This window comes from Canis lupus, chromosome 14 (assembly GCF_048164855.1).
Source record: "Canis lupus baileyi chromosome 14, mCanLup2.hap1, whole genome shotgun sequence".
Classification (NCBI taxonomy): domain Eukaryota; kingdom Metazoa; phylum Chordata; class Mammalia; order Carnivora; family Canidae; genus Canis; species Canis lupus.
Genome location: NC_132851.1, coordinates 9,842,981 through 9,864,222, shown reverse-complemented (window position 1 = coordinate 9,864,222; position 21,242 = coordinate 9,842,981). Strand labels below are relative to the sequence as shown.

General features: G+C 37.8%; 1 pseudogene; it reads right to left on the bottom strand.

Moving 5' to 3' along the window:
- LOC140603700 (ubiquitin-conjugating enzyme E2 N-like) overlaps positions 1-21,242 on the bottom strand; it is an 80,772-nt pseudogene that overhangs the window by 17,686 nt on the left and 41,844 nt on the right.

Below are 21,242 nucleotides of genomic sequence, written 5' to 3'. Positions count from 1 at the left end.
CAATTCAAAATGTTGTAGTTTTAATTTCTATGTTTTGAAAACAACACTGAGGATGCAGCAAAATATATCATGTAAACTACATTTAGAAAATCTTGCTATTTTATGTTTCATCTTAGAAAAATGGAATTTCTAACTTATTTCCCAGAGTTTTGTCAAAAGGGTGGTATTGATTACAATGTTTTATTTATACTTTGGAGTCTCTCTAAGGTTTAAATTCAGCTTGAAAGCAGGGTCATGAATCTGTTCTTGTGTAAGTATAACACAAAGTTGCTATAATCAGATAACTTTAGTATTCATATTAAAATTAAAAATAACATTGAAGTCATTTTAGGTAGACAGTTTGCAACAGCTCCCTTGAGTCCCCTTAAATAATTTTACATTCTGAGACATCTGAAACTTTGATTGATGCCTTGATAAATGCTTTCTTCTGTTTTAGATAACGAAGAAACCATTGACTAAAACTAAAGCCAAGTTTTGCCTTTAAAATATCCTCCAGTGAATGTCAAACTATACCAAAGCCTTATTCACACTGCAGTGTATATCATGAATATTGTACTGATCATAAATCCCAAATTTAAGTCCAGATCTTCTAATGATGACTCTACTTTCAAACACATATTGTTGGTGAGATGTCTCTGAAGACTGACTGAAGGGATTAGAAGGTCATCTGTGGTTCCAGTGAAATCCATAAACTTGTAAATAAGAAGCCCTTATTTTTCCAGAGTCTTAAGTGTCACGATAAGGAATATGTTAATAACCTGCTCTGTAGGTTGCCTGTCTTAGATGTCTGGATTTAGTCACAACTCAGGTAATAATTTTGCCTTATAATTATTTAAAGTGAATCATTTGGAAACATGGATGGCTAGAGTGACTTTGGAAATAATATTCAAAATTACTTAGAACTCAAGCTCACTCATTAACTTCAGTCTATTTTAATTAATGTCAATTCCAGGATAACCAACCAAAGCTGGTGTATTTTCAGCACTTTCCTGATTGTTCATATAATTATTCATGCTTGTGTACCTCAAGTTATTCTTTGATAAGTGACCTGAAACTGATACTGGACATCAAGTGTAATCCAGATTGCAATAATGACATACACAAAAGCCTTCTCTGCATCGGGTCTCTGATTAAGAAACTTGAGTTTCTCTCTCCCTGTGAATTCCATTATTCCTACCTGGAGAATAAGTGGTTCCATAGCTACTTGAATGATGTCCTACTTCTCAGTATGTACAGCTGACTTAACCTTACATGTTCAGTGTACATAGTTGATTCTTGCTTCTCTGCCCTTGCCTTCAATGACTTTCCTTTTACTTTTTTCAAAGTAAAAAAAAAAAAAAAAACCTTCCTGACAATTTCAGCTCCAAGATCCTATTCCCTTTATTTGTAATTTCTTGACCCATTTAGCTGTTTGTACTACTCTTTATTTCATGTGTCATTCTCAAAAAGGCAAGAACAATGTGTTTTTCCTGAGTATTTCACCTAGAGCCAACTGAAATACTTAGTATACAGTTGATGCTTTGCACATGCTGATGAGTGAAGGGACGTCAATGCAATTGGGAAAACCTCTTAACAGAGTTGTCTATCCTCTCACAAATTCTGTTACCCCCCAACCAACTGTTGTTGTTGAAAACAAACAGTAAAGTGAATTATTATTGTTACATCCTTCCACACTCCTTTCTGATCATCATTCAAAATAGCAAGTATCTGGAATGATATTGTTCATGTGCAGGCAACTTGGAGAAAAAAGGGAAGAAATCCACAAAAATGGCTCATCTTTAGACTGATGATTCACGATGGTCTTACTGGTTAACAATTGTAATTTATTATGTAGTTCTGATAGGAAAAAGATTTTTACTTTAGACATATAGCTGGAAAGAAGCTATTCTACTTATAAAATTGCAAAAAGAAAGATTTAGGAACTGTGCCTATTTGATTCTATGAGTTGATTTTTCTAACTAATTATTCCTGAAATAATCTAAATACAGAAGTCTAGTCACTCTTCTGGAAGCCTGATATTGTTTCTTAGACTTAGTAGGGAAGCAAAAGCAGGCTGTTGAATTAAGTGGAGCTGGAATCAAAGGCTTCCTGCACTGCACCTGTTAATTACTGAAATGAGAGGCCAATTCAAAGATGTAACACAACACTGTTGGTCGTCAAAACTGCTTGAGTTGCCACAACTTCATTTATGACTCTCTTGGGAGCATCATTGCTGTGAAATCTATCGAATCAGAAACTGCCCCCAAATTCTGCTCAGTGAAGAATGCAAACATTTCACTCAAATGGCACTTGTTTGTCAAACCAGCTAGGGCAGGGAAATTGATGAGGGTACTAATTATTCTTGAAAGAGCCAGAAAGGAGTGGAGAACATTTAAAGACTTCATAAAGAAGTAAAGAGCAAGGGAGTGAATTTCTCCAAACTTTAAAAGCCTTAACCCACAGACAACAAGGCTGGTGAGTAAAGCAGAGCTTTCTCAATTAGAAACAGGTCTCCTCATCTGTTGCAATCCTGACATTCCCCTTGTGGATTAAGACAGTTGGAGTTAAATTTTTGAAAATTGTGAAATTTTCTATTTTCTTTCAAACACTGAATATTTAGACATAATAGGGGAATATAGGCCATAACCACTTAGCCTAATCTTTTGTTCTTCCTGGGCTTTATAAAAATTAATGTTTTCCCCCCAAAATACCAAAAGGGAACATCATGATCATTCAAGTGGTGAAGACTTTCAGGGAAAAAAAAATGGGTTCAGCTACTCACTAGTTAAGCTAGCTATTTAAGTAAACAACCCTGGGCCTAAATAAAATGTCTCTGGACTCAGACAAAGCCAAGTAGAATTTGGTTTTTAAGCAACAGGTTTTATCAGAGTTACAAATGAAAAATTTCAAGAAGAATTAGAATCAATTCTTTGACTTAATAGACTCATGCAAACTGGCAACTAATTTTAAGTTCCATGCTAGGGAAAATAAAATACCCATATTATCTTCTGCATCCCTTCTCCAGGTATTAGATAAAGAAGACACTAGAAAGCAAGGACCTGATAAAGGAGATACCTTGAGAGAGCAGTCACACATTGCCATGGCAGGAGACCTTTGGTTCACTCTGTCCAGATATATTTGCATTTTTAATGGGACATAGTTAAAGATTAAGAAATTTCCAAGCCTAAAGAAACGAAATCTTTGTTGTTAGGAAATCAAGTGGTATAATTGGTGTTTGGGATAGAAAATGTATTTAGAATGGAAAATATTTAAATGTGTGTCAGAGTAGGATGAGTGATTTGATATCCATAAAATCGCAACAATGAGATAGCAAATTTTTTTCAATGAAAATTTGCCAATTGCAGAACACTGTTGCAGGCTCTCTGAGAACTTATGTTTGCCCTCAAATTGGTTATAATTCAGTAGTGTCTTAAGAAACACATGGCAATCTAATGAGAAAATGTTTTGTTTTAGACATAGCATAGGAAGAGATGTCATGTGAAAGTATGAAGATAGGAAAACCAATTCTCCATGCTGAGATGGTGAAGAATATTTGTGGTAATTAAACATGCACAGTTGCTTGCTTTGCCTATTTGTGGAAACATTCCTACTTGTGGAACTATGCTTTTCTGCTCCTGAATTGGCCCTGAAGTCTTTCATTTTTGATATATTGGGGAGAATAGCAACCCTGAGAAGTCCTCTTCTCCCATTTCTCTCCTGGTATGTACCTCTTGACCATCATGACCCTCTCATAAAGGGTGTTGATATAAGATTTAGCACAGTGACCATAATTTCTTGATTTTACCCATTATAAAATATTTAAACTACCTAAAGAACTCAGAAGGGGCATATTCAGATAAAAGGTAAGTTTGGGTTATTAAAAGAAACTACTGTGAGAAGTTATGGTTGGGTGACCCCATTTGAACCAAGGAATTATCTTGGAAACACACTGAACTAGGAAAGAAAAGACATGTTCTTCCCAGAGGCTTGCCAAAGCTTGTTCTAGGCCAGTACATTTGATCTCAGTGATCTCCCGCAAGTGGGATTGTGGCTCAATAAAATGAAGCATATTATCCCTAGTTTTTGAAAATAAATGTAAATCTGGGGCAGCCATCTGGACGTGTAGGTACAACTCAGGATCTTGTCTACCCTGTGCCCATTAAGCCAGGGAAGTACATTCTGTCCAAGGATGCCCTGATCAATGTTTTAGAGATGCAACCAAAGGCAGGAAACAGTTTCCCAGGCAGGATGGATTATTCAAAGAACTTGTAAATGTTTTATAGCTATTCAATTTCACAACCACTAGGTTTGGATTATGGGAAATTATATCTAAACTAGAACAGAAGATCTACAATAGATGCAATCCCAGATAATGATAGTGACTTCCATCTTTAAAAAGTGTTTTGTTTTGTTTTGTTTTGTTTTGTTTGCGAGAGAGCTGCTAGATTGGCCAAGCCTAGGTCCATGGAACAGCAGGGTGCACTCACTATCTCAGGCAGATTATCAACATTTCTTTCTTTTACATAAGAAGTCTTCACTCTGTTGATTTGCATAGTTGAGATTAATTACATGTGTTGTGTTCCTTTTTTTTTCTAGCTAGGTCTAAAGCAGTAAATGATAGGTTGTTGTCTGGCTATTTCCTTGCATGTCAGAAAAGAAATGTCAAGCAGCTAATTGACTCAGAAATTTCCTGCCCAGTTTTGTGTGCCCAGGGGACTTCAGATGTAAGAAGTCTTAAACTGAGAGTGAAGAGTGAGTAAGAGAGCACTGTCCTTGGAAGCCTTCCTATGCAAGTTATTAGTTATTTGTTGTCTCTCTTCTGCTATTTAAATTCTCCCCCCCTCTCTCTCTAAGATTTTATTTATTTTTTTATTCATGAGAGACACACAGGGAGAAGCAGATACACAGAGGGAGAAGCAGGCTTCCTGTGGGGAACCTGATGTGGGACTCAATCCTGGGACCCTGGGATCATGACCTGAGCCAAAGGCAGATGCTTAACCACTGAGCCACCCAGCATCCTAATCCTCCCCTTTCTTGTGTTTTCCTCCCCCTGCTTTGAACTTTGGGTAATAATCAAGCCCTCAAGCTATTCTTCCTCCCAGGAGTCCCCAGGGATATTGGAGAAGCTGTAGGTTTAGACTGGACACAAACCACCTTACTCATTTGCCAAATTAGCACACTCTTCTCAAAACTGCCTTTTTTATAGAAGGGCAATTCCCTTGGTTGGAAGATTTTTCTCACCAGAATTTTAGAGAGTTGAAAAGAATTTCCTCATTCAAACCACTTCTGAAGAACCAACGTCCTTTACAGCTTGTATATGATTACAAATGAAGTCTTCTCTCCGTAGACAGTATCAGCTCCAAACCTGCCCAAACAAATTGAGTTCCATTTAAAGCAATAAGAACACACACTCTATGCTTCCTCTTTTCTGAAAATAGCTTAGCACCTTCAAAGTAATGATATCCTTAAAGAATTCTGATGAGCCAAGGAATAAGAGCACAGGGCTGGTCTCCATCAAACCATGGGCTTGCTAAGTATAGCTCTATTGGATAGCTCAAAGCTTGTAGAATTTCTCTCCCAAATTAGATTAGAATAGACTGATATATATTTCTGAGTAATTCACCAGCCCTTCCCCCTTTTTATCATAATGGGGTTATGTTAATCATCATCTTTGTCTTCAGGGATCTCATTTTGAGCTCAACAAAGTTGTGAAAATATTGACTGACTTCTCTTGTTTCTAGTCTAACATCCTTTTATCAGTCATGGATGTATATGTTTGGCTTGATGCCTTGTCAATTATAAATCTAACACTTGCAGAGTTCCAGCCAAAGCTGTTAGCACAGTCTTACTCTCCTTTTGATATCCAGAGCAACTTAATCCCCACTTTCGGCAAATCTCACCTCTCCCTGTCCACCATGATTTTGGATGAGGGAAGAGAAAGTGTTCTGCTATGCTCCTACTTCCTTGGGCTTCATTTCATTTCAAAATTATGCTCTTTTTTATTCTCCTGAAAATAATGTTTACTATCACTATTTTTTGTTGTATATAAAAGAAACCTGATAAAGTTTAATGAAAACAATTGCTTCTTTCACTAAAGCACAAGTTATATCAAGGTATAAAAATATTGTCCTTAAAAAAAAAATTGTCCTTGAAACTTGAGGAAATATGAGTTAAAATAATAATTATGTAGAATTTGGGGCTATCCACTTGGCAAAAACAAAAGGAAGATAGGTTATTGATGAAATTATAATTTTATACCCTTTTTTTAAAAAAAAGATTTTATTTATTTATGCATGAGAGACACAAAGAAAGAGAGGCAGAGACACAGGCAGAGGGAGAAGTAGTAGAGGGAGAAGTAGGCTCCACGCAGGGAGCCCAATGCGGGACTTGATCCTAGGACCCCAGGATCATGACCTGAGCTGAAGGCAGACCCTCAACCACTGAGCCACCCAGGTGCCCCTGGTATACCTTTTCTAAGAAAAAACGGAAAATATGTATGAAAAGTTTTAAAATGTGCATATATTTTAAGCACCTTCACTTTGAAATTTTTATCTTGAGGTGATTATTAAAATTATGGGAAAAGAGACTGATGAACAAGGAGGGTTTGCTGAACCATTGCTTATAATCAAATTTCTTACAATAGGTGATTAAGTAAACTGATTATATTCATGGAATAAAATATTATGTGGATATTAAAAACCATGCTTTAGTGTAAAATTTTTATACCTTTAAGTAAAAAATGTATAGATTATTAAACTGTACATGTAGAATAAGGCTCTATTTATTTAATCATACATATATTTATACTGAAATAAAAGTATTGTCCTTTTAAAAGGGAAGTTATTTTGTTTTTCAAGTGTTGAGTTTTTAAATTTTGTATACTTTTTTATGAAGTTGTAACATATAATTTCTCCATTTAAAAATATACACAGAACAATCATATAGGCATTTACAAACACTGATTATAAGTGTAAAGAGAGAACTGCTTGCAGGTTTTGACTTTTAAAATCTAGTCTATCACTTTAGACTTCAAAAACAAGGCTAACTGAGGTATGTCATATAATGTATCATCATAATATGCATTTTTAAAACTGATAACTGATATTGCTCTAAAAATGAAAACTGAACTAAATTATTCAAAGAGAACTATTCTCTAATATTCAGTCATTGGGTATGAAGTATCCTTTTTCAGAAAAGTTTGCAGTGAATATGTAGTAGTTGTATTTCTACAAGTAGGTAACAAAATTATCAGCCAGGTCTCTGGGTGTTAAGAAGATGACCGAAATACACAGAGGAATGAAATTGTTCTAGGTTAATGCTACTGCTTTGTTTAAAACATATGCAGAAAGGCAAGTTGTCAGCCCTCTTCCAACTAAAAACACGTAGGAACATATAAACAGTGGACCTTCATTAAGGATCTATGAATTTCAACAGTTATTAAGTGAGCTTCTACTACATTCCTAACTCTCTTGATCATTATATAGGTAAGAAGAGCCATTAAAATTGTTGTGTTCTAAACTCAAGGATTAAAGTCTTAAGGAATAAACAGCAGCACGAATGAGAACATTAGTAATAAACATACTTGAGGGATGGAAAAATCATGGAAATCAAGGCATGGCAAATCAGAAAAATGGTCAAAAGGGTGTCAGAAAAAGGTTATTGTAAAGTCTGAGTGTTGTTAGTTTTGAGGAAATGGGAAAATGTGAACTCATGCAACCACAGGGCCGTGTGTGTGTGTGTGTGTGTGTGTGTGTGTGTATTTTTAAAGGCACTCATTGTAGGGATTTGACTTTATACAATTGCCAGAGACAGTTACATAGTCTATTTGATGCTATTGTTTCTTGTTTCTGTGTCTCATGCTGGAACCTGAAACCCAGAAGACAAGCAGTTAAGAAGGGAGAATAGAAGGGAAAGCAAGGACAAACTGGAGCCTGTAGGGTTGAGCTGAAACCCATGCAGAAGAAACTGTGGGCTGAGTTGCTCCTCCTCACCAGCTGAGCCAGCATACAAGCACTAATGTGTTGGAGCTGCAACAGCATCTTGGGCTCGACCTAAAAAGATGGTTGCTTGACCTAAAAAAAATGCAGCCCCAGGCTGGTCTTCATCTAGCTTCTTTCATCTTGGGACAAATGTGTCAGCTTCTTGACGAAGGGTACCAGTATTTCCTTAAAGACACTCCCATAGTCAAAGGTGGTGTCTTGGACAAGTAGAAAGAACTTGAATGAAATGTTAAGCAATATCACTTCTGGACTCTGCCCTTTGCTGGATTAAATGACCATTGGCTACTCACTTAATTTCTCTGGTACTCAATTTTCTCAATAAGGTGAAAGAACTTGGGTCACCTGTAAATTAGCAAGCCCCAGAAAGTGATGCTTGTAAAAAGGAAAAGGATATGCAAAAATTACACTGGGAGAGGCTGCCCCAGCTTTGTTACACAGCGTCTACAGGTGCTGAATGGAGGATCTGAAATTAAGACCTCAGACAGGCCAATTAGAGGTGACCATGTGAAACAAGAAGAGGCAGAAGGATGTCGCGTAATGGAAATAAAGGGGTAAAGAGTTGGGAGACCGAATTTCTTGTCTTGGCTTTGTCATAGACTCGTCGAGCTATGCTCGATCATTTAGCTTATGAGAGTTTCAGTTTTCTCTTCCAAAACACGAAGGTGTGAGGCAGTAGTACTCATCATGACTCACAATGGAATCCCCTCAGGAGCTTTAAAAAATATTGAAGTGCAAGTCCCATCACCAGAGATCGTGATTTAATTGGTCTGAGATATGCCTGGATATCAGGATTGTTTAAGGCTCCCCAGATTCTAATGTTCATCTGAGCTTGTGAATTCTTTATTAGAATTTGCTTTGGAAAATGGCAGTATGATTTAAGGGTGTGGAAGGCTCCCCCTCACCACACACATGTGCGTCTGTCAGATTGCCTGTTAGTTCACCCTTAGAGATTCATCCCTTTGGGTACTGAAGCCTCTTCATTACTTGTTAAAATTCATATACTCCTGCTAAATGTGACACCTTGAACTGACAATAAGTATATCTTACTTAGAATCATAAAGACTAATTTGGAAAAAAAATCTCAGAGGTCACAGGTCAAACTGGCAAGTATTTTTACTGAGATTTTTATAGATGGGAAACTGAAACTCAGGGATGTCTTAGGCTTTTCCATAGCATTTATTCTGGTGTGGGAGGGATTTTAGTTAATGTCCTCCTTCTTACTTAATATTTTTTTTACATAAGAGGTTTGGAACCGTAATTATGTGACAAGGCATTTTTTTAAAGCCACCTGTGCTTTTATCTCAATCTATTTTAGAGTTTAAAATCCTTTATTGGATGGGGATTCCCACAAATGACGTTTTAGCCATTAATGTGTCTCATTTATCTAAATAAGCATTTCCTGCTCTGATTTATCATCACCCTGTGATCACTCCCTATGATCTACCTTTTACTCTTTCTACCTTTCATCTTAATCCACAATATATCTGCTCTGCTGGCCAAAAAGTGTATGTCATTGCCAAATTGCAAAGCCAAAAGATCTCCTCCTATGTCAGAAGACATAAACAGCTGTCATGTAACATACATGTCTGTTCTCAAAGACAAGTTGGGCATTTTGCCTGTCCTGGGAATTGTTTAGGGTTCCACTGGAGTGAATGGATCCAACTCTATAAATTTTTAATACATCAAATTAATCAATCCCTAAAGGTAAAGTTCTGGTCTGTTTAAGTTTTGGCTATTCTGATTGGAACGCACCCTTTCTCTCCCCTCTAATCGGCATGACCCTGTCCAAATCTGAAACTATCTGAATAAAACCCAAGGTATCCGAGTACCACATGCTGGTGAGATGATGTTTGCAAAGGGATGACCTCATTGGGAATTCCATTAGAAGGAATTCTAAGGGGCTCACACAAGTAGGACGTTACGACCAACACATTTATTACTTTGGGACCTATATTATAATTGGAATCATACAAATCCTCTTGTCAAAATTCTATTGCCAGTTTACTTCTCCACTAGAAAAAAAGTCATTTTTCTACACAAAAGTAAACATTTAAGTAACTTTTTAAAAATTTCATCAGCCTGATTTTTTTTTCTTTAATATGTATTCTGGAGCACAGGGTTAGTGCAGTGTTAGAGTTCATTATATATTGTTTACATTAAGACATTTCACTTACATAAGGGACATTGCTAAAATGTATTGAGCTGAGAAACTACTTGATATATTATACATTCTAGTCTGAGAAAGAGGCAATCCCTTAAAATTGTTCATAAATATGACCAAGATATTTCCATTGACTTGCCTCAAGAAATTATTTTTTTGAAGAACTGAGTAAGCAATAAAAATTGTTAATGATACCTATCCAGGAAGAACTAAAAAATACATTACTTTCCCTTGGAAAAGTTGCTAATGTGACCTAAGGTGCTACATTTTTAAGGCTTACTATTTGAAAAATCTTGGGAATTCTCCTTAAGACCTTTAAGATTTATTCATGAATTAATGACTTCTCAAATTTCCACTCTCTCTTCTTAATTTTGAATCAAGTGACATGCAAAATTCATTTTAATAAGATTTGTTTGAAGCATCACACAGAGTTCTAAATCACAATAATCAACATAGAATGACATAATAAGCACTCCTAAATTCTAGTCTTTATTCCACCACATACTAGTATGAAAGCTGGCAAAGTTACCTTTTTTTTTACAAAGCTCTCATATTTTCATTTGTAGAATGTGTTGTATGAGAACAAATGATAATGTATGTAAAACACCTTGACCACCAGTGCCCAACAAAATAGCAGCTCCTTAAGAAACCCTTTAAAAACAAAACATGTTTATCCATGGGAGATTTGTTACTTAAGGGAAGACCCCATCCATTAAGGATTCCGTCAAGTTTTATTTTCACTGGAGCAGTATTTCCCCAAATGTGGCAAAACCTAGATCTCACCACTTCCTCTTCATTCTTAAAGTCTCTCTGTACTTTGCTACCTGATTACATTCAATTTATCATTATAAAAATCTTTATCTTTTTATGTCTGTTTAATATTCTCAAAGAATTATGGTATTAACTGTTAGAAGAACCTTATGAAATAGTGTGTTTCTACAGAGAAAAGTGTATTGAGTGTGTATTTATGTACACTTTGTTATAAGGGCTGTATTCATTCAATATACTTTAACAGCTTTATTGATATGTCATTCACATACCATACAGTTCACCCATTTAAAATGTACAGTCCAGGGATCCCTGGGTGGCACAGCGGTTGGGTGCCTGCCTTTGGCCCAGGGCGCGATCCTGGAGACCCGGGATCGAATCCTACATCGGGCTCCCGGTGCATGGAGCCTGCTTCTCCCTCTGCCTGTGTCTCTGCCTCTCTCTCTCTCTCTCTCTGTGACTATCATATAAATAAAAAATAATAAAATGAAATAAAATAAAATGTACAGTCCAGGGCACATGGGTGGCTCAGTTAAGCATCTGCCTTCAGCTCACGTCATGATCCCAGGGTCCTGGGATTGAGCCCACCATCAAGCTCCCTGCTCAGTGGAGAATCTGCTTCACCCTCTCCCTCTGCCCCTCCCCCTGCTCTTGCTCTCTCTCTCTTTCAAATAAATAAATAAAATCTTTAAAAAGTAAAAAAAAAAAAATAAAGTGTACAGTACAGTAGTTTTAGTATATCCAGAGTTGTGCAACCATCACCACAATAAATTTTAGAACATTTTATACCCCAAAGGAAACCTCATAGGCATTAAGAGTGACTCCTCATTTTGCCCCAGCTTTACCATCCCAGGTAACCATTAGTCTACTTCCTGTCTCAGTAGATTTGCCTATTCTGGACATTTCATGTAAATGGAATCATATAATATATCATATTACACAATATACATATACATTTTGTTTATCATTTATTAGGTGATGGACTTTTGGGTTGTTTCTATTTTGTGGAAATTATGAATAATGCTGCTTGGGATAGTCACTTAGAAGTTTTTGTGAGGACATATATTTGCATTTTTCTGAGGTGGAATTCTCTCTAGAGTGGATTGCTAAGTGACATGGTAACTCTGTATTTGACCTTTTGAAGAATGAGACTGCTTTCCATCATTTTTCATCCCTAATGACAATAGATGAGTGTCCTACTTTCTTCACATCCTCGTCATCACTAATTATTATCTGACTTTAATTAAATCCATCCTAGTAGGTATGAAGTGGTATTTCATGTTGGTTTTGCCTTTACCCTGCATTTCCTTGGTGGCTAATGATGTTGATCATCTTTTGATGTGATTACTGGCTTTTTGCATATTTTCTTTGGAGAAATGTCTATTCAGTTCCTTTGCCCATTTTTGATTGGATTATTTGTCTTTTATTATTTAGTTGTAAGAATTCTGTATAAATTCTAAATATGAATCATTTATCAATGCAATATTTTCTAGCATTGTGTAGGCTGTCTTTTAACATACTTCATGGTACCCTTTAAAAAACAAAAGGTTAATCTGGATAACGGCCAGTCTATTTTTTCTTCTGTTGCCTATACTTCTGGTGGCCTATCTAAGAAGGCTTTGCCTACCCAAGTCACAAAGATTTACTCATATTTAATGACTTTAGGAGTACGTTCACTATTTTTTTAGTTATTTCTCAGTGGTTACTTTAAGGCTTTCTATATATATATCTAAATTTATTAGAATCTACTTCAGATTTATACTAACTTCAATCAAATTATATATAGAATCATTACCCTGGGCAGCTCTTTTCCTTCTCTCCTGTTTTGTGCTATTATTGCCATCCATCTAGATGTGTTGCAAGCCAACAATACATTTTAAAGTTTATTCCCTTATGTTATTTGATGGCTACTAAAGAAGCTGAAAGAAGAAGGTAGAGCTAAAATATATTTATATAATTTGTTATAGTCTCTTATTTACTATTTCTTGATCTCTTCATTTCTTCCTATGGATTCCAGCTTATCTGGTGTCATTTCCTTTCTCTAACACACCTTTATTTCTACCCACCTTGTTCCTGCTGTTATTATAAAATATATTATGTTTCCATATGCTGTAAGCCAATAACAATTATATACATTCTTATGTGATTGCTTTTTAGCTCAATTAAAAGAAGAAAGTGGCGGAAATATGTAATTTTTACTGTCTTTTTTAATTATCTACATAATTATCTTTACTAGAGTTCTGTTTTTTCATGTGGGTTAAATTACTTACTGTCTGGAATCACTGCTTTTAGCTTGAAGAGCTTCCATTAGTATTTTTTCCAAGGCAGGTCTGCTAGCAATAATTTTTCTAGGTTTTATTTGTCTTGGAATGTCTTTATATTGCCGTCACTTTTGAAAAAATAGTTTTGTGTGACTATCATAAATAAATAAAAATTAAAAAAAAGAAAAATAGTTTTGTTGGATATAAGATTCTTGTAATTTTTATTTTTCCAGGAATTTTATTATCATCCTATTGCTTCTGACCTGCACTGTCTCTAATGAGAAATCATCTCTTGATATTTTTCTATTACATATGATGGGTTGTTTCTCTCTTAACTTTTAAGATCTTCTCTTCATCTTTGGCTTTCACTATTTTCTCTAGTGGTATCACATACTCTCCTGAGGCTGTGTTCATTTTTCTTCATTTTTTCCTCTGTTCTTAAGATTGCATAATCTCTATCAATTTATCCTCAAGATGGCTGATTCTTTTTTCTGCCAGTTCAATTCTACTATTGAGCCCCTCATGTGAATTTTTCATTTCAGCTGTTGTACTCTGAATTTCCATTGGTTCTTTTAGAATCTGTCTCTTTATTGATATTCTCTATTTGCTGAGACATTGACATCATATTGTTTTTTTCTTTAATCATAATTTTTGAGAATGTTAATAATAGCTGCTTTGAAAATTTTGTCTAAGTCTGACATCTTACAGGCAGTTTCCTTTGCTTTGCTTTTTGATTTCTTTGCATTTCTCATATTTTTTTTGTTAGAAATTGGACATTTTAGAAATTATATTGTAATGGCTCTGTGTACAACACCATTCACCCGCCTGCTGCCAGGCTTACTGTTGTTGTTTGCTTATATATTCGTTTAGTGGTCTATTTGAGAGAAATCTATATCCCTCTCTGCATGAAATCTCTGCTGTTGACTTCTCAGAGGGTACAACCTTGATTGTATGCAATCTTCATACTATGACAGTTTTAGCAAAGTCTTTGGCTACCTTTTTCCTGATTTATGTGAAGCTACCTGCCTCTTTTGGCATCACACCCAGCTGTTAGCTTCCACTCACTGCTATCTGATTGCTCTGTTACTATTTTCAACAATTCTCTGGGTCCTAAACTGTACTGCAGTCTAAGGTGAATTAATTCAGATGTCTTTGAAGTGGTACATTTTAAGGCCAGGCTTTGAGGTTTGATCTGGAGCCCAGCAGTGCTCTCCTTAGTAGTCTTTCTCCCCAGCATACCCCCCCCACCCCCCCACCCCCCACCCCCCACCCCCCCCACTCTATCCCCCCACCCCCACCCCGCCCCCGCTTCTTTCTGTAAACTAGGTGGCTGAGGATACCAGCCTGCTTCTAGATGGTACCACCAGAATCTCCCTTGTTTACAAGCATGCCATGAGGCTGAACTTCTCCACTGTCTATTCTAAGTAAAATTGTTTCCTTAGGGGGAGCTTTGGGGCTCTTTGTGATTAGAATCTATCTACTCTCCCCTCCAGGATTCTACCCCAGAGCTGGAGTTGCAGTATGCTTTATGAGCAGGTCACTCAACAAGGGCAGTAGCATTTGGTCCTCTCAATTGTTCAACCAGTCTTCTCTCCCAGAGTGGAACCTCTGCCATACAACTGAGCTTAAGTGAAGTAAACCCTGGCCCCATACTTGGTCTGCACTGCCTGGAAACAAACCTCCATTCTACGAGAGAGGAGTGTGTGAAAGAAGCCCCCCTCCACTCAGCCTCTTAGCCATGCTCACTAAGAATACAGCCTCTGCAACACAAAGCGGAGGGGCTAAGAAGTGCTGATGTCCTACCCTACTTGAGATACCATCGCCTTCAACAGAGACCTGGGGATAAGGAGAGAGGAAGCAAGAAATTTGTGTTCTTGGCTATGCTGACCCAAACTAAAGCTTCTATCACATTGATCTGGGGGAAGAGGAGGGAGAGAGCAAGTCACACTCGATCACAACAGACTCCAGGTTCCCGGAGTCACTAATACAGGAAGTGTGCCCGGGAGTAAAATGCGCCACAACCCGCCGGCCGAGCTCGGGGAAGGGCCGGAGCCACGCCGGGGGGCCTCGGGGAGGAGCCGGGGGGCAGGCGGGGGCTCCGGGCGGAGGGGGCTGCACCTGCTGCCTTCGGGGGCCGCGGCCCGGGAGCGCGATTCCAGCGGCGCAGGCCCCGGAGCCCAGGGCGCGGGGGACACAGCCCGGACCCTGCTCCCCCGGGACAGGCGGGGGCAGGGAGGGCCCAGGACAGCGGGGACGCTCCTGCCCCGGGGCCCCCGAGCTGTGCAGGGCAGCGCCCCCCGCCCCTTGGGAGAATCCAGGACAGTGCGGACTGGGAGACTGGGCAGTTACTGGGGAGCTGAATCTAGGGCTGGGGAGCTGACCTATGTCAGGCAGTGTTGTTGTCCCTCCTGTGTCACCCTGTGCCTGGGAGGGGCGGGGCCTCCAGGGAACAGGGACCTCGCAGGGTACACAGCTCTGACTGAGCCTGCACTCAGCAGGGGGCGGGGCATCTCCCCAGGTGCACACACCTGAGAGTCAGCACAGCAGGCCTCTCCCCCGGAAGACCCGCTGGAAGGACAGGGGAAAAGCAAGTTATTGACCAAGCAGCACTGGAAAGCTCCAAGGGAAGTAGAGGGATTTACAGTATATACAACTAGAGGGTACCCATTTTGTTGTTTTTTCCCCCTTTTTCCAGTACAACTCGTTTTTATATTAGACTATATTTTCCATTTTTTTCCTCTTCTCCCACCTTAACTACAATATTTTACCACCTCTTCATTTTTAAGTTTCTTCCTTTTTTTATTTTTATATTTCTACAATTACAGGTTCTAGATATATTTTCCACTTCTAGATTCCCTTCAACATACTAAACTTAATTTTGGGAAATATATGAGATGTGTTTTTTTGTTTTATTTTTTGTTTTCTCTGCCTCATTTTGTTCTACCATGGTGGAAGTTAATACCTTCTAAAACATGACCAGCATGCACCCAGAACCAAGTGGTATACCGTGCTGGATCATTCTGTGAGATTATATTCTCTCCTCATTCCTATTCTGCCCCCCCCTTCTTCTTTTATCTATGTTTTGGTGGTCAATGTTGGGGCTCTCTACAAGTATTTCTGGTTTACATAAATTTGGGACTGAGCATCTTCTAACATACAGAACTTAATACACTCAGAACCAAGAGGATCACCCTCTAGGACCCATGAGGTAGACTACATTCTTCCTCCACTACAACTTCATCACCACCACCATCTTCCAGTCCCCCCCCCTTTTCTTCTCTTTTTTATATTTTTTTCTTTTTTTCCTCTTTACTTTTGCTTTTTTCTCTTTTTTTTCTTCTTCTTTGGGTTTCTTGGCCTTTTATTTTTTGCTACTTTGTTTTAAAATTTGTTTATCACCTTAGTGGTCCTTTAGTTTTATTTCATTCTGATCTTTGTTTTTATTTTCTGGTCTGTAACCTGGTCAGAGTCATCTAGGGTGAAACTTACTTAGGTCGTGGTTGATATTCTTGACTCAGCCCACTCATACAGCCACTCTGCACTGAGCAAAATGACTAGAAGGGAGAACTCACCACAAAAGAAAGAATCAGAAACAGTACTCTCTCCCACAGAGTTACAGAATTTGGATTACAATTCCATGTCAGAAAGCCAATTCAGAAGCACAACTATAAAGCTACTGGTGGCTCTGGAAAAAAGCATAAAGGATTCAAGACATTTCATGACTGCATAATTTGGATTTAATCAGGCCAAAATTAAAAATCAATTAAATGAGATGCAATCCAAACTGGACGTCCTAACAATGAGGGTTAATGAAGTGGAAGAAAGAGTGAGCGACATAGAAGACAAATTGATGGCAAGGAAGTAAGCAAAGGAAAAAAGAGAAAAACAATTAAAAGACTATGCAGAAATGTTAAGGGGAATAAATTACAGCCTCAGAAGGAAGAATCTACATATAGAGTATAGTATAATTGGGATCCCTGGGTGGCGCAGCGGTTTGGCGCCTGCTTTTGGCCCAGGGCGCGATCCTGGAGATCCGGGATCGAATCCCACGTCAGGATCCCGGTGCATGGAGCCTGCTTCTCCCTCTGCCTGTGTCTCTGCCTCTCTCTCTCTCTCTCTCTCTGTGACTATCATAAATAAATAAAAATGTAAAAAAAAAAATTATATAAAAAAATAAATAAAAAAATAAAAGACTATGCAGAAATGTTAAGGGGAATAAATGACAGCCTCAGAAGGAAGAATCTACATATAGAGTATAGTATAATTGGAGTTCCAGAGAGCACCAAGAGGGACAGAAAGCATATTTGAACAAATCACAGCTGAGAACTTCCCTAATTTGGGGGAGGAAACACCCATTCAGATCCAGGAGATAGGCCCCACCCCCAAAATCAATAAAAACCATTCAATACCTCGACTTTTAATAGTGAAACTTGCAAATTCCAAAGATAAAGATAAAATTCTTAATGCAGTGAGAGACAGGAGTTTCCTAACTTATATGGGGAGAAATATTAGATTAACAGCAGACCTCTCCATAGAGACCTGACACACCAGAAAGGGCTGGCAGGATATATTCAGAGTACTAAATGAGAAGAACTTGCAGCCAAGCATACTTTATCCAGCAAGGCTCTCATTCAGAATAGTAGGAGAGATACAGAGCTTCCAAGATAGGCAGAAACTGAAAGAATATGGGACCACCAAACCAGCTTTGCAAGAAATATTAAGGCAGACTCTGTAAAAGAAAGATGATGCCCAAAGAAATAATCCACAAAAACAGGGACTGAATAGGTATTATGATGACATTAAATTCATATCTTTCAATAGTTATTCTGAACCTGAATGGGCTAAATGATCCCATCAAAAGATGCAGGGTTTTGGACTAGACAAAAAAACAAGACCCACTTATTTGCTGTGTACAAGAAACTTATTCTAGACCTAATGACACCTCTAGCCTGAAAATGTTGGAGAACAATTTACCATTCAAATGGTCCTCAAAAGAAAGCTGGGATAGCAATCTTCGTATCAGATAAATTATAGTTTACCCCAAAGACTATAGTAAGAGATGAACAGGGACATTATATCATATTAAAAGGTCTATCCAACAAGAAGACCTAACAATCATGAATATTTATGCCCCTAATGTGGGAGCTGCCAATTAATTAATTAATCAATTAATAACCAAGGTAAAGACATCCTTAGATAATAATACACTAATAGTAGGAGACTTCAACACGGCACTTTCTGCAAATGACAGATCCTCTAAGCACAACATCTCCAAAGAAACAAGACCTTAAACGATACACTGGACCAGATGGATTTCACAGATATTTACAGAATTTCCATATGAACGCAACTGAATACACATTCTTCTCAAGTGCACATGGAACTTTCTCCAGAATAGACCACATACTGGGTCACAAATAAGGTCTCAATTGATACCAAAAGATTGGGATTGTCCCCTGCATATTTTCAGACCACAATGCTTTGAAACTAGAACTCAATCACAAGAAGAAATTCGGAAGAAACTCAAACATGTGGAGGTTAAAGAACGTACTACTAAAAGATGAATTGGTCAACCAGTATATTAAAAAAGAATTTAAAAGATTCATGGAAACTAATGAAAATGAAGATACAGCTGTTCAAACTCTTTGAGATACAACAAAAACAGTCCTAGGAGGGAAATACATCACAATACAAGCATCCCCCAACTGGAAAAAAACCCTCAAATATACAAGCTAACCTCACACCTAAAGGAACTGGAAAAAGAGCAAATAAAACCTACACCAAGCAGAAGAGAGTTAATAAAGATTTGAGCAGAACTCAATGAAATAGAGATGAGAAGAACTGTAGAACAGATCAACAAAACCAGGAGTTAGAAAGAATTAATAATATAGAAAGAATTAATAAGATAAACGATTAGCCAGCCTTATTAAAAAGAAAAGAAAAGAGGCTCAAATTGATAAAATCATGAATGGAAGAGGAGAGATCACAACCAATACTAAGGAAATAAAAACGATTTTAAAATGTATTATGAGCAGCTATAAATGCCAATAATTTAGGCAACCTATAAGAAATGGATGCATTTCTGGAAAACCACAAATTACCAAAACTGGAACAGGAAGAAATAGAAAACCTGAATAGGCCAATAACCAGTGAGGAAATTGAAGTTGAAGCAGTCATCAAAAATCTCCCAAGACACAAAAGTCCAGAGCCAGATGGCTTCCCAGGGGAATTCTATCAAATTTTTAAAGAAGAAATAATTCCTATTCTATTTTAAGCTATTCCAAAGGATAGAAAGGATGGAATACTCCAAACTCATTTTGTGAGGCAAGCATTACCTTGATTCCCAAACCAGACAAAAACCCCACCAAAAAGGAGAATTATAGACCAACATCCCTGATGAACATGGATGCAAAAATTCTCAACAAGATACTAGCCAATAGGATCCAACAACACATTGAGAAGATTATTCACCATGACCAAGTGGGATTTATCCCCAGGATGCAAGGTTGCTTCAACACTCATAAAACAATCAACGTGATAGATGACATCAACAAAAGAAAAAAGAAGAACCATATGATCCCCTCAATAGATGCAGAGAAAGCATTTGACAAAATACAGCATCCATTCCTGATCAAAAGTCTTCAGAGTCTAGGGATGGAGAGAACATTCCTCAGCATCTTAAAAGCAATCTATGAAAAGCCCACAACAAATATCATTCTCAATGGCGTAAAACTGAGAGCCTTTCCCCTAAGATCAGGAACAAGACAGGAACGTCCACTCTCACCACTGCTATTCAACAGAGTACTAGAAGTCCTAGCCTCAGCAATCAGACAACAAAAAGAAATAAAAGGCATTCAAATTGGCAAAGAAGAAGTCAAACTCTCCCTCTTTGCAGATGACATGATACTGTACATAGAAAACCCAAAAGACTGCACCCAAAGATCGCTAGAACTCATACAGCAATTCGGCAGTGTGGCAGGATACAAAATCAATGCTCAGAAATCAGTGGCATTTCTATACACTAACAATGAGACAGAAGAAAGAGAAATTAAGGAGTCAATCCCATTTACAATTGCACCCAAAAGCATAAGATACCTAGGAATAAACCTAACCAAAGAGGTAAAGGATCTATACCCTAAAATCTATAGAACACTTCTGAAAGAAATTGAGGAGGACACAAAGAGATGGAAAAATATTCCATGCTCGTGGATTGGAAGAATTAATATTGTGAAAAAGCATGCCACCCGGGGCAATGTTCACGTTCAATGCAATTCCCATCAAAATATTATGGACTTTCTTCAGAAAGTTGGAAAAAATAACCTTAAGATTAGTGTGGAATCAGAAAAGACCCCGAATAGCCAGGGGAATATTGAAAAAGAAAACCAGAGCTAGGGGTATCACAATGCCAGATTTCAAGTTGTACTACAAAGCTGTGGTCATCAAGACAGTGTGGTACTGGCACAATAACAGACACATAGATCAATGGAACAGAATAGAGAATCCAGAAATGGGCCCTCAACTCTATGGTCAACTAATATTCAGCAAAGCAGGAAAGATTATCCACTGGACAAAGGACAGTCTCTTCAATAAATGGTGCTGGGAAATTGGACAGCCACATGCATAAGAATGAAACTGGACCATTCTCTTACACCATACACAAAGATGAACTCAAAATGGTTCAAAGATCTAAATGTGAGACAAGAATCCATCAAAATCCTAGAGGAGAACACAGGCAACACCCTTTTTGAACTTGGCCACAGCAACTTCTTGCAAGATACATCTATGAAGGCAAAGGAAACAAAAGCAAAAATGAACCATTGGGACTTTATCAAGATTTAAAAGGTTCTGCACAGCAATAGTAATAGTCAACAAAACTAAAAGACAATCTACAGAATGGGAGAAGATATTTGCAAACGACATATCAGATAAAGGGCTAGTATCCAAGATCTATAAGGAACTTATTAAACTCAACAGCAAAGAAACAAACAATCCAATCATGAAATCGGCAAAAGACATGAACAGAAATCTCACAGAGGAAGACATAGACATGGCCAACAAGCACATGAGAAAATG